This window comes from Echinops telfairi, unplaced genomic scaffold (assembly GCF_000313985.2).
Source record: "Echinops telfairi isolate 266 unplaced genomic scaffold, ASM31398v2 ScPeMD7_7469;HRSCAF=8507_1, whole genome shotgun sequence".
Classification (NCBI taxonomy): domain Eukaryota; kingdom Metazoa; phylum Chordata; class Mammalia; order Afrosoricida; family Tenrecidae; genus Echinops; species Echinops telfairi.
Window position 1 is genome coordinate 27,700,440 of NW_022111373.1, and position 12,548 is coordinate 27,712,987.

The following is a 12,548-nucleotide window of genomic DNA, read 5'->3' on the forward strand; positions in this document are numbered from 1 at the left end:
AAAAAAAAAAAAGAAAATTGTCCTGGCTATGGAAGAGCTATGTCAAAAACAGGAAGAGAGACATCTTGGGACCATCAAGGAAGAACCACCATCAGTGTTTGAAATCCTAGCCTACAGGGGCAGAGCCAGAGACTAGAGGCATCAGAGGCTGCAGCATGAAGACCATGGGGCAGAGCGAAGGATCCAGGCTGAGACAGAGCAGCAGGGCTGCGTCCTTGAGACAGTGAGTGAGGTGGAATGGCAGGTGGGCTTCCTGGTTCACAGAGGCAGAAGCCAAAGGACCAAGTGGCTGAGAAGCTGAGAAACAAAGGAAGGCACGGCTGCTGGTGAAGTGCTTCTGTGAACCAATGACTATGTCTTTACTGCTCACTAATCCTGACTCGTGGTAACTGTCTTCATAAACCCCATGATTGTGAGTTTTGTCTGTGAGTTCTGTATGACAATTGCCATGAATTATCCCACTCAGCAGAAAAAATAGTGTCTCGAGAAGAATAGTTGGTCTTTGAATAGGTAAAGAAGGATGGAGGGCGGACACTTGTCTGACTTCTGCCTTGTGGTAACTGGTCTTGAGGCAGTGTGGAGGTAGACTCTTCTCCTTTGTAGAGTCAGAAGAGGTCAGATCTGGCCTCCATGCATTTTTTCATAATAACTATCAAATTACTAGTTTTATTTACCAAAAGTGATGTCATATGCCACATTATATCCATCATTGTCAGCTAAAAAGGACCTGGTGTTTATACAGATTATGAAATATAAGTTAAAGCAGCTGTATCTGAATTCGTATAGTTTAATCGCTAAATCCATGGTTGAAATGCCAGGGCCTCCTCACTATTAGCTAATGCATTGCTGTTCCACAGAAAAGGCTGATAGCAGTTGCAGAACCTGCAAGAGATCATGGCTTTGGGATAAATAAGAACACATCACTTAGTTGCTCAAATTTAACAATGTATTAAGTATGATTTATATCATATAAACGTCTATAAAAGAAAGTTAATGAACTTTTAAGAGTGATACTTTAAAACGACTAAAATCAAATCAACCTAAGTTTTGTCTTGGCTCTCCAATTTATTAATAAATGTGTTTTAAAATAGCAACTATGGTTTGTTGCAAGAATTTTGCATTAATGAGTCAGACATTGATATATAAACTCAATTAAAATATTGGGAGTTGGCTTCAAAACTCTAGCTTATCTACCAACAAAAAGAAGGAGCCCCCACAGCCTAACTTTCAGCCAAACATTAACAGGGATAACAAGGTGAACATTAACACCAGGATGTAAGCACTCCTGAGAACAATCACCCACTGAAGATCAGCAGGGCAGCATGTGCCCTGCAGCAGAGCTCAGAGAGCAGGAAGGGGTGGAAGGGACACATGGGCACAGTAAACATGGGAGGAAGTGAGAAGGGTGCGGTTATACTGCAGGGGCTGCAGTTCACGGCACCAAATGAAATGAAATGAATTGCTGAATGGAAAACCAATTCGCTCTGTAAACTTCCACTGATACCACAGCAAAAATTTAAAATAAAAGGAACACACACACACAAAGAGAGAATTATGAAATCAAAGATTTGGATCAAAAACATTACAAACGGAATTGTTCAGCTTCTGCCTCTTATATGTGGCCTTTCCCTAGAATGACTCATAAGCATAACAAAATTAAACAACTTAGTTTAATGTTTTGTATCTGCTTATGATTAGAGAGGCTAAATTCTCTCTAGCCTAGTCATTAATATTAATGAGTTTTGTGACCCAGGCCAAGTTAATAAAGCAAACATTTAAATATCCTGTTAAGAAGTTCTCAATAATAATGGTGAATTTGAAATTGCTTTTTAGAATTCTTTTATAGTGCTGGAAAATAAATGAAGGTTTCAAATTAAAAAAATCTTTAAACGACAGAATGGTGAGAGTATCTCCCAAACAAACTGCCTTTTGATTACAGGTCACATAGAGCTGCTTCAAAATTATTGATTAACGGAATAGGGAATTAAGATATAGATTATTCCACAAATGACTGGAATATAATGTGGGAACAGGTTCAATCTATTTAACCCTAAAGTGATTGTAAGTAATTCTTACTTTCAAGTCAGACCCAAGTTAACATACATAAAATTGAAAGGTTGGTGGGATTTATCTAAATCATTTTGAAGAAATTATTCATTTGTGTCATGAAACTGGAAAAAGTCGATGATTTTATAAATCAGAATGCTTGCAACGGAACAGTGTTATTTAGGTGGAATAAAATCATGCTTAAAGGTTTGCTTTTTTTGACATAAAAAAGTGATTTTTTGTGTGTGCAGAAACTTGGAAAAGCCAAGGACGATGATACAATCAGAGTTCTTCCACAAAGATAAGGGCTTCTTCAAGTTGGGCCAGACTAAAGTGAAATCAGTATTCCGATTAACAGAGCCATCTGATGTCCTTCTTAAAAGACGCCCTTTCACATGCGTGTTCCAGAAGTGAAAACTACATTTCTGGCCGTGCTCTCAGTTGGGTCTTGCTTTGGAATATTAATATCATTTCTAGATACTGGAATATTGACATCATTTATAGTGGAAGTAGATTTACAATAGGTTTTTAAATATACAAAATACACTTTCAAAGGGTTAGTAATACACCCAAACTTTTACTCGGTAAGGCGTGAACTAAGAGGGTTATGTAGGAGACACCGCTACCCGGTTCTTCTCACTCTTCATGCTGACCTGGCCACTCATTGCCGAACCCGCAGAGCGCTGACTTTGCTTAAATTCCTTCTCTGTCAAGCATTCATTCTTTACATAGTTTGAAACACAAATGCTAAGTTTAGTTTATTATAATTATTATAAGTCATATATATTATAATTATAATATATAATTATAAATATTATAATTATAATATTTATTATTGCCACTTTCATTAGATTGCTCTTCTAGTAAAAGCGCTCACTATCGTCCTCCATAGCAACAGCTAGACTTTGATCCCTTTTCCTTAGAAGTCAAAGCTTTCGATAAACTTTTTCATTAAAACAAACCCCCAAAAAACCCTTGTCCTAGATGACTCTATCCTAAAATATCTGAAAAGAATCAATATAGCATTTGAATAGTATTTTTTAAGAAGAGATAAAAGGGTTAATCGTAGCATTTTTAAATGTAATTTTTAATATATTTTTTAAAATTCCAAAGGTAACATAAATTATGAAGAAAGACACCAGATAACAATATGACTCAGACAAATTCAATATTTTTCTAACTTGAAATTAATAAGATTGTTAATTTTAGTTACTTAAATCCAAAAGTCAATATAATTTATGAAGTACAATGCGAACGTCATAAGAGAAATCAGATTGCACAAGGACTTCAGTAGAACTTGGCGGAGGAACTGGGTCAGGAAATCACCAATTTGGTGGGTAGCCCAGGATTTCTCCAATTGTATCACCTTTCCCCTAGCAAACATACTAAAAATCTTTCATCTAGAAATACAATGTTTCCAAAAATTCGATTTCAGTAGTTGAGATAAGGTATTTACATGCAACAGGATAGCAAAAATGAACTTTTGTGAGTGTAACTGTTTTTTATATTTTACTTAAAATATTGGCCAGAAAGGCCTATTCAACATTGTCATAGGGGTCCTGGTGTTGTGCTGGGTTAAGCACTGGACTGCTAACTGAAAGGTCAGTGGTTTGAACCCATCAAGGCCTGTTGGAGAAAACTGCAGTCTATAGAGATTGGCAGTCTTGAAAATCCTCTGGGGCAGTTCCGCTTAGCCCTACAGTGTTGCTATGAGTCAGAATTGATTTGCTGGAATCAGGGGGTAGGAATGGTTCCTTTAGAAAACAGCTTTCTCTCTTAATGTAGACCTATTAGTTTAGCTATAAAAACAATGTCTTCTAAGATCAGCTATGAACCAACATTAAAGTCTGTAATATTTTATAACATTTTTATATAAAAGAAATGTTAATCCTTAGTATGGACTGCTTTTTAACTAGATCACAGCTTTCCATGGACATATTCCCTAATAGATAAAAAAATATATAATGTAAAAACAATATTTTTAAATGTACATTTTGGATCTATAATTGCTAATAATCAATAAAATTGTATAAAGCTTCCATTTTCATTAAAAGTGTACACTATCTGAGGTTATGTGTAAGCAGAAAAAATTTTCTTTTGAATATACTAAACTATGTCTACCATAGTTTTTCATTTACTTATAGAGTAAATGTATTTTAAATGTTCGATGTAATTCCCAAATATGCTGTGTCCAGATTTTAAGTTTTGGGGTCTCCATCCATCTCTGATCACAAACTTCTTTTTCTAGCATTCAAAACCTTCTTCCCCATAGCAACAAGAAATCCCAATGCTTTAGGTCACCACTTCTGTCCTGCTACAGTTCAAACCCAGCTGTCTTTCCCTACTAGCTCTCCAAAAATACTATTAAAAAACAGCTACACTCTTTTAAACAATGCTTTTGTTTACACTTCCTCTTTAGTTTACATGTGACAAAATCATTCCCATTCTCCAAAACCCCAAAATGCACGACCATTGAGTTGACTCCCACTGATAGCAGCTCCTGTCTGGAATCGCCCGGGCTGTAAATCTTTCTGGGTGCAGACAGCCCCATCGTTCTCCCCTGGAGCAGCGGAGGGGGTTGGGCTGCTCACCTGGTGGAGAGCAGCCCAATGCTTATCCAAAAGCACCAGCAGTGCTCCTTTCAAATGACTCAAGCTGCAGCCGAAACCCTTCCTCCATGAGCTCTTCTCCTATGTCCAACCAGGAATGCACCTCCCCTTCTAAGTTTCACTGCCTTCCGTACTTGAGCCCCAGTACAGCATCTGGTGCATTCTACCTGGCACTGAATTTCTTGCTGAATGCATATCATCACTTTCTTGGTAGGACGGAAACTTCGATCTTGTCTTCTTTTAGCATAGCACAATGTTTTAAACCAGCCCATCAAGTACGACAGATTCCGTGTCTCAGTTTCATTAGTAACATGGCATAATAACAAACATCTACATGACAAAAGAATAAATCTCGTATATACTACATGTAAACAGGTAGGTAGCAATCAATATCAGTAAGTATTCAGAGTAATCTTCATCACCATCATCACTACCTTACACTTCTCCTAGATATCAAGATAAAGGACTTTAATATAACAGATGCTTAATGAATTATTGCTGACTGAATAGAATTGACTTTTTGGCTCTTCATAGCAGAAAAAATAAAGTTCTGTGGAGAATTCTTAGCAGAGAAAGCAAAATTCTTAAGTATACAGTTTCAAGTAAGCAGCAATAAATTTATAGGTTGTCTTATTAGAGAGCTTTTACATATACGGTAAGGTCATTTTCAGTAGTATTCTCAGGATTTCATGAAAATATCCTTTTTGGGAAAAGTGAAAAACTACAAAGACAGTATGTAAAATATGCTTTGAGATGATGGAGGCAAAGCAGAAGATGGAGGCTGGCCACAGAACTCGGCTCCGTGTGAAAACAGCAATTACAGAATGGACATCATGTCTTTTGAACACAGACTGCCAAAACGCACACAGTTGTGCTGCTCTGTGGAGTGGACACAATGTCTGTATGCAACAGAATGGGTCTATGAAAAGACTTTCTACTGGAGACCTCATGCATATATTATGCTTTAATATTAATATAAAATATTTTAACTACTTTTTTATGATGTCAAAAATGTATTAATAAACACTTGGTGTTCGTATATTGTCATATGGTTCCAGTTTGGTATAAAGTTCTTTGGCTGCGAGGAAGAACATGTGATTTAGTTCACGAATAGAAATATCTCTGAATGCTGGAATGGCTTCTTCCTGGTACTTCTGCTGTTGGTTTTTAGAATATCTGTCTGTGATCGTGTGAATGGAGGCCAGCTGACGAGGTGCTCATCATGTTAATGCCAAATAAGGGACATACCTGATTGCTACTGTAGTACGGGTAACGCGACTGCCCAATATTTTTGCGGCCAATGGGTTAAACCTAAGGAATTTAGCCAAGATTCCGGAATAAAAGCCCATACAAGATACAGCATGAAGCCAAATTGGGAGCTTAAGAAAAGAACAAAGCTGTAAATCGCTCTTTCTGGCAATGGCGACGGTGAATTTTCCACCATCTTCCCTGTGGCTTTAGACAATCTCAGCTTTGAGTCCTTTGTGCAAGCACCACTGAACAGGGGGTGGCTGGGAAGGAGCGAGAGAAAAATATCGAAGCAACTGCAGAGGAGCAACGACCGCCCCAACCCTAGGCGCTGCACACTTAACTACTCCTTTTTAATGAACACATGAAAACAAAATGAAATATCAATTACTCTTAATATAATATTTGAAAATTTTCAGGGTATAATTTAGTCATAGTAAGCACAAGATGACATTAAATAGTATTATGGAGTTGATATAAAGAAATGAATACCCTTATTGGCTGGGCAAATAAATCAATAATGACAAAACTGAAGAAACTGACTATTTTGTATTTAGATGACACATAGCTTACTTGGAAAGTATGAAGCTTAAAACATTTGGCAAAAATTGACAGAAATGGTTATCTCCTTCCATCAACCTCCTAACTAGGAAAACATATGTTAAGAGACGCAAGGGAAACATTTGTGAAATGGTGCAGACCTCAGACACAGTGAGAAAAGAGGGTGCAATGGTGAGCTGGCTACGTAAACATTGAGCCTCATTACTCCAGGCGTTTTTGTGTACTTTCCAATTTAGAATAGATTTTCCCTGGCATTGTAGTTAGTGCTCTCAGCTTTTGATGAGAGGACATGGAGAAATATAGAATAAGAAATCTCTACACATGGAAAGTGCTATGATGAAGATCATATTAATGCTGCTGTGGTTGTTGTCAGGCGCCAGGGAATCAGTTCGACCCTGTGATAATTACATAATCTGATGTCCACTTGAGACTATTAAGAGGGAAGGGGTGGAGTGTAGTCTGTCAATCAGGTTGCAGCTTGATGACCTCAGTTGGAGGTGCTAAGGAGATAAATAGTTCACTGGAGGCCAGATGCTCTCTCTCTCTCTCTGCTTGTCTGCCTGCGAGACATTCCTATTGACAAGCCACATGGAGCTGCGCTGATGGAGCCAAAGCCCTGGAGCTGGAGGAGCCCCGTGGAGACCCACACCAGCATTGAGACGCTTCTGCCACTGGATCCACAAGACTTTTCACCCACTGGCCTGTGATTTTCCTGCATTTGGCATCATTGCATATGTTGTGTGAGTCAGAAGAGGGATTTATAAACCGGTAACGGACATATGGGTATATGGGTTAATATTGGACTTCTGGACTGGGTTGGGATGTTTTCTTAATATACAATTACTCTCTATGTAAAGTTCTTTCTTATACACATATGATTCTCTCCCTAGATTTGTTTCTTTAGTCCACCCAGACTAATACAGACTCACAGAGACCCTATGCACAACAGAAGGAAACACTGTCTGGTTCTGAGCTATGCTCACAGGTGTTCCCAGGCTTGAACCCACTGGTGTACCCCGTGTCAAATGGTTTCCTTGAGGACCTTCCTATTTCTGCTGCCCCTCCACTTTATAAAGCCTGATGTCCTTCGCCAGGGATTGGTCTCTCCTGACAATATGTTCAAAGTATGTAAGACAAAGTCTCACTACGCTTGCCTCTAAGGAAGCACTTGTCTTACTTCTTCCAAGACCAATCTGTTTGTGCTTTTGGCAGTCCGTTGGATATTCTTTGCCAGCACCACAAGTCAAATGTAAAGACACTTCTTCAGTCCTCTATTCAGTGCCCAATTTCCACATGCATATGAGGCAATTGAAAATAGCATGGCTTGGGTTAGGTACACCTTTGTCTAAAAAGTAGCATCCTTGGTTTTCAATATTCTTAGAGGTCTTATGCAGCAGATTTACATAATGCAAGGCATTTTTGATCTCTTGATTGCTGCTTCCATGAGCATTGATTATGGATCCAAGCAATGCAAGATCCTCGACAATTTCAACCTTTTCTCCATTTATAAATAATGCTACCTATTGGTCATGTTGTGAGGATTTTGGTCTTCTTTACATTGAGTTGTAATCCATAGCTAGGTGCTAAGAAATGTATTGTTAAATTCCAGATGTAGATTTTTGTGAAGGGAAATCTTGACTAGCTGAACTTTCACGCTTGTGTAATTTTTATAACCACCAAAGGGATTTTATAAACACTGAAAGAACTAGAGTATTTTTTAAAACTCATTTTATTGGGGGCTCATACAATTCTTATCACATTCCATAATGCATCCATTGTGTCAAGCACATTTGCACATTTGTTGCCATCATCACTCTCAAAACATTGGTTCTCTACTCGAGCCCTTAATATCAGCTCCTCACTTTTTCCCCAACCTCCCCCCTCCCCCTCCCTCATGAACATTTGACAATCTATAAATCATTATTATTTTGTCATATCTTACACTGTCCGATGTCTCTCTTCACCCACTTTCTGTTGTCCATCCCCCAGGGAGGAGGTTATATGTAGATCCTTGTAATCGGTTCCCCCTTTCTGCTCCGCCTTCCCTCCACCCTCCAGATATCGCCACTCTCACCACTGGTCCTGAAGGGATCATCTGTCCTGGACTCCCTGTGTTTCCAGTTCCTATCTGTACCAGTGTACATCCTCTGGTCTAGCTGGATTTATAAGGTAGAATGCGGATCAGGTCATGATAGTGGGGGCGGGGGTGGGGTGGAAGCATTTAGGAACTAGAGGAAAGTTGTATGTTTCATTGTTGCTACACTGCACCCTGACTGGCTCACCTCTTCCCCGCAACCCTTCTGTAAGGGGATGTCCAGTTGCCTACAGATGGGCTTTGGGTCCCCACTCTGCACTCACCCTCAAGAACTAGAGTATTAAATAGTACTGTGGGGGGAGGTCAGATGCGCAGGCATTCCCTCCCCTGAAGACAATCAGTTGCCAGACTGCTGTCTCATCCCACTGCAGGGGTGGGTGGGCCTGCTCCCTGCCTCTGGGGACAATGGACAGGCTCCTGTAGGAGGAGTTCGCATCCTACTGATAATGGTCTCTATCAGTTGGGCCAGGGACAGGCCAAACCGGCTGTCCCTCTTCCTATTGCATGTATACCCCTAGACCACCCCCTCATTACTGTGTAACCTATAGTGCAGCCCCTCCTGTGATGTATGTCTCTACCTGTAATTAGTGGGCTGGCATGCCCCCAAAAGGTATATAGGCATGAGTCAGCAATATAGAGCGCTCTCTGACTCTGAACTCCTTGCTGCTCACTCCCTGGTCACTCCCCTCTCCCTTGTTCCTTTACCCTCCTTCCCTTCCCCCTCTCTCCACATGGACCACCAAGCTGGGCCGAGGTGAGCAATGCTATCATGTAATGTGTCTGACTGTATTATTGTATTATCTCTCATGCTCTTGATGACTTTAATATAATACTTATATATCTCAACCGTACAATTGTACTTACTGAATCCGAGTAGTAGTAATAGTAATAGCAGCGGGTGGGGGCTGGCACCCCCACTCCCCAGCGCCAATTTTAATTTGATAATACACAAAAGGTGTTTTTTAAATTAATAAATCATTTTATTGGGGGCTCTTACAGCTCTTATAATAATCCATACATCAATTGTACCAAATACATTTGTATATATGTTGCCATCATCATTTTCAAATCATTTTCTTTCTACTTAAGCCCTTGATATTACGAAAGTTTTTAATTGCCAGGCAGGGACTGAGATTTTCTTTCTTTTTCTTTTTTCCTGAAAAGAGGTGGGTTAGTGAAATAAAGATGGAAAACTATGCCCTATGGCTTGCACTTTAAAGAAAATAGAGCCTGATGGATCCAACCCAGGAAGAGGTATTAGGGACCCAGTAGAGCATGAGTTGATCTGGGAGTCATGCCATTAGTTAAAGACACGGATGCTCTGACTTTTTAAACACCAGGCTCCAAGGGCCATCCTTAGGATCAAGTCCAGTTCTCTCTAACCTATATTCTTCTCAGGAAAGATGATCTGCATCAATGTGCACCATCTTTATTGTTCAATACTTGTTTACAAGGGCAAAACATGTACTACTGAGCTTCTAAAAAACAATCAGCATTTTAGTCATGACAACCAAATGGCCTTCCTAAACTAGATGAAATATTTCTATTACACTGATTAAAAAAAAAAGATAATTTCCAACGTACCATTTAAACATTTCATACTCTAGTTAATGAAACAATGGTGCCTGACAATACTTATTTATACTACCATTTTAAATACTTCACATAGGACCACTGTCAGCTATTGTACAAATGGGACTACTTAGTAGCTTATATTATTGAAAAAATAAGTTAAGAAAAATTACTTTTCTGATATAAAATGCAACGAACAAATGCTTATATATGAGTGCCTTTAGCTCAATTCACAGTAAAAAAATATGGTAATGCATAGAATTAAAAACCAATTCTTAGTGAATAATTCCTTTATTCATGAGTACAGTTACATATTCTGAAAGTAAACTGACTCTCAATTCAGTCTCCAACACTGTAAAAATCATACTTTAATTGTCATTGTTAGGTGCCATCAAGTCAATTTTCAAAGCTTAGTGACCCCATATGATAGAGAAGAACTATCGCATATGGTTTTCTAGACTGTAATTTTACAGAACAGATCACCAGGCCTTCTGTCTACAAAGCCATTGGGTGGGTTTGAACTACCAAACTTTCTATTAACAGCTGAGTGCTTAATTGTACTACAGTTATAATGCCATTATATAGTACTGCCAATTAAGAAAGGAACCATTATGAATAAAACAAAAAATACGTTATTTCTTTGAAGAAACCTGTTTTAACTCAATCTTGTAATAATTACTCTTTTATATTTAATTTAAAAGAACAATAAAAAGAATTATTTTCATGCATATACAAAATTCCTACTATGCTGAATACTACATTAGTGTCTGGGTAGTTTTGAGAAATGCAGAAATATTAAACCTAACAAGCAAAGTGGAAATAAAATATCCTAACTGAAAACAAAAAGATGAGAGAAACTCTGATTTAAAAAGTGCAGAATTTAAAGGTTAAGAGGAAAGATTCTTGGGTCAGATGCCTGTGTTTGAATCCTGGATAGAGGGCTGACTAGCTGCGTGGCCTGAAAGAATACTATTAACTACTCTGTGCCTCGCTGTCCTTATCATAAATGGGGATGATGAAGTTCTTTATCTCACGAGATTGTGGTAAGGCTTGTGGATGTGCAAAATGCTCTAGGTTGAGTAAATGACATATGGTGGTAATAAATATTAGCTAATAATATTTCTTATTAATATATTTCACAAGTGCAAACCATGTACTACTAAAACCAGGCCAGGGCTGACTGTGGAACATACCATCAATTGTTCATTTCTAAGTTCAGGTTGAAGTTGGTGAAAATGAGAAGTCCATGAGAACCAAAAGATGACCTTGACTCTATCCCACCCAGATTTTGAGAACATCTCAGGAACAGATTTGCTACATTACACAGTAATGAGAGAAGACCTGCTTTTCTGTAGGATGACATCAAGAACATCACTCATGAAGAAAGAAAGTGGTCATTAAAAAGATAGGAAAGAAAGAAAAAATCTAAGTCTGAAGAGATCCTGAAACTTAATCTTAGAACAACAGCTAAGGCAAAGGAAAGAAATGACGAGGTCACAGAGTCAAACAGAAAATTTCAAAGGGCAGCTCAAGAATACAAGCTTAAGCATTATAATGAAATGTGCAAAGACCCATAGTTAGAAACCCAAAAAGGAAGAACACACTCAGTACATCTTAAACCGAGAACTAAAGAGAAAAATTTAAGCCTCGAGTTACAATATCGAAAGACTGTATGCAAAATACCGAATGAGGCAGGAAGCATCAAATGAAGTCAGAAAGAATACACAGAGTCACTGTACCAAAAATAACTAATGAACAATCAATCAGTTCAAGAGGTAGCATATGATCCGGAACCAATGGTACTTAACAAGGAGTTCAAGCTGCACTGAATGCATTAGCCAAAAACATGGCTTCAAGAATTGATAGAATACCAACTGAAATGTTTCAATGAGCTAATGAAGCAATGACAGCATTCACTCATATACGCCAGGATATTTGGCCAACTGACTGGGAGAGATCCATATCTGTACTCATTCCAAAGATACATGACCCATTTGAACAACAAAATGTTCAAATTATAGAACTACCACTGATATCACATGCAAGCAAAACTTTGCTAAAGATCACACAACAATGATTGCAGCAGTACATTAACAGGGTGCTTCCACAGGTGTGTGCAGATTCCGAAGAGGACATGGAACACAGGATATCACTGCTGATGTCAGATGGATTTTGGCTGAAAGCAGAAAATACCAGAAAGATGTTTTCTTGTGTTCCACTGACTATGCAAAGGCATCTGGCAATGTGTGGATGATAACCAACTACGGAGAGGCTGGAGAATGGGAATTCCAGACCACTTAATTATGCTCATACTGAGGCAGCTGGTGTGAATAGAATATGGGGATACTAGTGGTGTAGTGGTTACATGCTGGGCTGCAATTCGCATGGTTGGCAGTTCCAACTACTAGCAGCGCCGA

The 12,548-nt window shown here is 38.7% G+C and overlaps 1 protein-coding gene and 1 pseudogene across 1 annotated transcript in view; both read right to left on the minus strand.

Annotated features, from left to right (window-relative positions):
- The window catches only part of COMMD10 (COMM domain containing 10), a 225,013-nt gene that overhangs the window by 23,505 nt on the left and 188,960 nt on the right, over positions 1–12,548 (minus strand). The window lies entirely within an intron of this gene.
- On the minus strand, positions 5,672–6,119 carry LOC105978962 (annotated as a pseudogene).